General features: G+C 46.0%; 1 long non-coding RNA gene across 1 annotated transcript in view; it reads right to left on the bottom strand.

Moving 5' to 3' along the window:
* LOC106503126 overlaps positions 1-2,156 on the bottom strand; it is a 7,466-nt gene extending 5,310 nt beyond the window's left edge. Inside the window, exons 1-2 of the long non-coding RNA XR_001919477.1 lie at positions 2,121-2,156; positions 1-15 (exon numbers count right to left, since the gene is read on the bottom strand). The exon at positions 1-15 is cut by the window's left edge and continues 147 nt beyond it. This is a non-coding gene — a long non-coding RNA (uncharacterized LOC106503126). The remainder of the gene's footprint in view (positions 16-2,120) is intronic.

Below are 5,642 nucleotides of genomic sequence, written 5' to 3'. Positions count from 1 at the left end.
GAAATTTGGTTCCTGCTGGAGCCAAAATGAATTCTGTGAATTAGCTCATAGGCTGCCCTTGGAAAATACTCATTGTGCATCACTTTCTTAGAGATAAGACATTTCCTCATCCCCCAAGGTGGCAGGATCTCTAAGTTGACATAATTCTGCACAAATCACTCTGGTGGTGTAACTTAGAGTGTCCCAATCCCCTTTGGACCCTGGCCTTTGTAACTGGGCCATCACTCACTTAGTTTCACCTTATCTTAAATAAATGTAACCAGAAGGGACTTGTTCGGCTCGCCACCTCTTGAGTGATGTGAATTATTTATACGATCTTCATACGCATTCGTTAAACTGCACACAGCCAAGTGGAGAGAAGCTGTTTGTCTCTTGTTCAGCCAGAAGGGTAAGACCACAAGGTCGGGGTGTGTAGCAAGAGCATCCAGGAGGCTCTCCCTGGCTGGGTCGTGTAGAGGAAGGATCAGCTCTTGTCTTTGTCAGGCTCCTGGTCGGCTGAGCTTCCAAGGGAGTTACTGAAGCTGCCAGCACGGGGAGGAGGAGATGGAGACGTGGGTCCAGCCCACATCTTGCCTGGCCTCCCGGCCAGCAGAAAAGCATATAACTAAGAAAAGGCTTCCTGGGTGGCTCAGACTGTAAAGAATTCACCTACAATGCCGGAGACCTGGGTTTGATCCCTGGATTGGGAAGATCCCCTGGAAGAGGGCATGGCAACCCACGCCAGTAGTCTCAGCTGGAGAATCCCCATGGGTAGAGGAGTCTGGCAGGCCACAGTCCATGGGACTGCAAAGAGTTGGACACGACTGAGCGAAAAGGAGATGCTAAAGAAGACTGATGCTCCAAGGGAGTTTCCTAGAGATGATATCAGTCTGGGGTGATCACCAAGACAAAAGCATGTTTCTGGTGAATTAGACATTCTGGTTAATGAAGCTTTAGCGTGTGGCATTGAGAAAAGAATGAGATTGGGAGTTGACAGTGCTAGGTGAGAGCTGTTCAGCCTCTCTGGACTTCATCCACCCACTTTCCACATTGCCCAACTCCCACAATTGCCATGAACAAGAAATAAATGCAAAAATGTGTTCTAAGCTCTGAGATCCTCCATAATCATCAGCTAGACATTGATGCAAATTTCAAACAACAAAACAGAAAACCTTTGCATAAAGATGTTCCTTTCTCATTAGAATCCAGAGGTATTTCCCCAAGCTGCCAGCCTTCACTCTGAGCAGTAGTTCAGTTCAGTTCAGTCGCTTAGTCGTGTCTGACTTTTTGTGACCCCATGAATCGCAGCACACCAGGCCTCCCTGTCCATCACCAACTCCTGGAGTTCACTCAGACTCATGTCCATTGAGTTGGTGATGCCATCAACCATCTCATCCTCTGTCATCCCCTTCTTCTTCTGCCCCCAATCTCTCCCAGCTTCAGAGTGTTTTCCAATGAGTCAACTCTTCACGTGAAGTGGCCAAAGTACTGGAGTTTCAGCTTTAGCATCATTCCTTCCAAAGAAATCCCAGGGCTGATCTCCTTTAGAATGGACTGGTTGGATCTCCTTGCAGTCCAAGGGACTCTCAAGAGTCTTCTCCAACACCACAGTTCAAAAACATCAATTCTTTGGTGCTCAGCTTTCTTCACAGTCCAACTCTCACATCCATACATGACCACTGGAAAAACCATAGCCTTGACTAGACGGACCTTTGCTGGCAAAGTAATGTCTCTGCTTTTAAATATGCAATCTAGGTTGGTCATAACTTTCCTTCCAAGGACTAAGCATCTTTTAATTTCATGGCAGCAATCACCATCTGCAGTGATTTTGGAGCCTCCAAAAATAAAGTCTGACACTGTTTCTACTGTTTCCCCATCTATTTGCCATGAAGTGATGGGACCTCAGCAATCAATGCAAAGAAATAGAGGAAAACAATAGAATGGGAAAGACTAGAGATCTCTTCAAGAAAATTAAAGATACCAAGGGAACATTTCATGCAAAGATGGGCTCAATAAAGGACAGAAATGGTATGGACCTAACCGAAGCAGAAGATATTAAGAAGAGGTAGCAAGAATACACAGAAAAACTGTACAAAAAAGATCTTCCCAACAAAGATAATCACGATGGTGTGATCACTCACCTAGAGCCAGACATCCTGGTATGTGAAGTCAAGTGGGCCTTAGAAAGCATCACTATGAACAAAGCTAGTGGAGGTGATGGAATTCCAGTTGAGCAGTAGTTAGGGCCATGTAAATTTCCTGGGTGTTTGAGATTTATTTGGAATTTGAGTTTAACAGGAACTGGTTCTATTTCGCATGGGGCAATGAATATTCAACCTGGAAAGGAAACTAAGGCCAAGAGAGAAAGAACTTACAAATGGATTAAGTATGTTGGGATCCTGCTGGAATTTACCAAGGGGCAACACTCTCTGTGCCAGACATCCTAAACTCTGCTGTCTGCAGGAGCCTGGCGAGTGACCTTAGAAGCAAGATGAACCTGGCAGGAACAGGTCAAGTAAGTAAATGTCCCATAAAGGAGGCTTCTGCCATCCACCTCACTGGGGTTATAGCTCTCTGAGATCCGATCTAGTCTTTATGAGAAGCGTGAGATCCTACTTCTTATAAGAAATCTCCTGTATTTCAACCATATTCAACTTTGAAAACATTAGTAACACTATGCAGGTCAAATGCGGCTCACCAGAAGTTTGCATCCCACCCTCCAACCATGAATTTGCTACTTATTTTTGTTCCTAGGGTTTTGACTACTAACACTCTTATAGTCATTCTTGATTCAGTGTCACTTCCAGATAAAGAAATCAGCTTGTCCCAGTTTGCCCAGAACTTTCTCAATTTTAGCACTGGAAATCCCAGGTCCTTGGAACCCTTCAGTCCCCACCCAACTGGGGGCAGCTGGTCACCCTGCTACCTAAGAGAGGTCAGTATGTTCAGGTGATTGTTTCTGAAAAATGTTGACTCACCTGTTCTGGCATGAACGTTATCTGTGGCATCAGACTGAAGTTGGATTAAATCCCCTTTCTATCATTTACCACCTGGATGAGACTCTGGACACGTGCCTCAACTTTTCAGAGGCTACGATCCTTGTATATAAAAGCCGATAGTAACAGCATCTATCTCCCGGGCTGTTGAAATTATGTGGGATGCTGACATGCAATGGCAAGCCAAATACAGATAGTCATTAACACCAGTGAATGTTGGTGGTATGTGAATGTTGTTCCTGACCGCTGATCAGAAACTCTGGACCTTCTGGGTTGTCCTCTGAAAGCTGCCTGCCCATCTCATCTTTGGCTCTTTGGCCATGTCCTCTGAGGTTCAGCATCTAGAGTGTCTGTGATACTGGATTAGGAAAGCAGGCTTTACCTGCCCATGGCCTCCTGTGAAGGGCTTTGCTCAGTAGAAAAGACCTTGGTCTCCCATACGCGCTTGGCTATTTGAGGGACTTCACCCTGTTCCTGCAGGAGCTGGACCAAGTCAGGGTGCTGACCCAAAAGTGAAAGTTCTGCCTGTACCCTCTTCTTGCTCCCTGGAAACTTTGAGGAGAGATGGCTGGTCAACAGGCCTGCTGACAACTTGTACTGTCTCTCCCCTGTTAAGGTAAATTGAAGTTACAGGAAATTTCTCCCACGGCTTCCAATAGGTTTACCATAAGTACTCTGCCTTAGAATATTATGTTACAGACTCTGGGCAAAGAGAAGAGAGAGTAATATTTTTGGGTGTGTTTGTTTCCTGACAAACATCAGGTCTGTCATATCAAGGCTTCCCATTGACCGAAGGTTGTTCTTAACAGCTTTCTATGATGTAACTCTTAGCCCCCCAGATCTACCAGTTAAAAAAGGGGAAATGTCAGGGAGATTCACTCCATTTCTAAGGAGTGATTTGGGGCTGTTGGATCTGTATTATAGGGCTTTCAAACTCAGTATTGAATACATTTCAAAGACCCCAGGAGACAGAAGTGGCTCCAAAGAGATTTTCCCCAGGGTCCCAAGATCTGTAAATCGAGATAATTCTACACATTGCTGCCCGAGTATGGAAATTACCAACAAAAGAAATTAAGAGCAGGAACCCTGTGATTAGACTAATGCATTGATCAAGGCGTTCTTCTCTGTTTCACTGCCGGCACGGCACATAAATAACATGTGGGCAGTTACCGTGAGTAAATTATATGTGTTTTATAACCTTTCATGAACATTTTTCCTTAAAAAACAAAACAAAACAAAACAAAAATATTCCTCAGGAGAATTGAGCATCAGAGAAAAGAGTGATATAATTTTTCAAATTTGTTATGGGTGTGAGAATGGAGCGGGGCCAGGTGGGCGCTGCTCTGTCACTGGGGTTGCGCTGGAGTTTGGCTTCCTAGGTGGATATTCAATGAACCTGGAGCTCTCTCCTTCCACACGGCCTTTTCCCCAAGCTTCACAATGCACCCTCTTTTGTACTATCTGTTTCTTCCTTTCCTTTTCCTCTCTGTGTCTCTGTCTCCCTTGACCTCGAGACCAAGATCTCTCCTTTTCACTTGAGCGTAAGACTTGAGGATGCACTGGCATCCTAGTCGATGGTCAGTGGATCACAGGGGTGGGGAGCAAGGCCACTGCTTACATCTTTCAGCTGCTGCTTGGGCATTTGATGCTGCTGTTGCATTTGAATGAATGCCACTTGCAGAAAGGGACTTCCTAATGGGCTGGCCAAACAGCCCAGAGCCAGGACTCTCTCACTGAGCAGTGTTGCCCTGCAATGGACCAGCACAGCCCACCATTCCATCCACCAATCCAGAGAAGGGTCCCAAGGAGGCCACTGTACCAGCAATTCACTCTGCTTTGGAGCATGTGGGGATCAGCATTTCAGAGGATGCCCATCTCTTTTTGAACCACTGGTCCGATCTGTATCATGTTTTTGCTCCCTCCATCACAGCCTCAAGAATGCATCCACTTCATCTCTCCAAAACTTTTCTGCCACGACCACAGCACTAGACTTAGTCCTGGCTCTCATACAGCTTGCTGCTTAGTGGGGGAGACAGAAGTACCAACACACACTGTCATACATCATCAAGTGTTGGGTGGGCCCTGTGCCCTTGCAGAGCCTCTAACTATGCCTCCTGGCATCTGGGGAGGTTTGTTGCAGGTGGTCACGTCTGAGTTGAGATTTACAGGTTGAGTTAGGATATTCTATTCCTCATCCAAACAAAGAAACAAATGAAAAATAGAGGAAAGTCCACTGTGACTCTTCCAGCCCATGGCTTTCTCCTCCATGCTATGCTTCTGCTCTGACCACATGCCAGCAGCCTTGCTTTCTACCCTCCTTGCTGGCTGGGGACCTTGCACTTCCGGGCAATGCTCATGGGTCACTGACACCAGAGATCCCAAGAATGGGGAGGATCAAAGCTTCCCCTACAAGCCAAGGCAGGCTTAGTGCCAAAATGAACTGAGGTCTTTCTGTAAATGAAAGCTTTCACACCACTCGTCTCATCATTTTAAAATATTTGACCAATTTGGGCACAATGTAACCACTACTAAACATTCAGAGGCCACCCCATCGGCTGGATCTACGGCTGTCACTGACACCAGAAGTCTTCCCTGAGCCCTGGCAACTCTCCTGAAGGTATGGGCTTCAGAACTAGGTGGATCTGGGTTCCAATTCCAGTATTACTT

Source organism: Capra hircus, chromosome 18 (assembly GCF_001704415.2).
Source record: "Capra hircus breed San Clemente chromosome 18, ASM170441v1, whole genome shotgun sequence".
Classification (NCBI taxonomy): domain Eukaryota; kingdom Metazoa; phylum Chordata; class Mammalia; order Artiodactyla; family Bovidae; genus Capra; species Capra hircus.
This window is presented reverse-complemented; position numbering and strand designations above follow the sequence as displayed.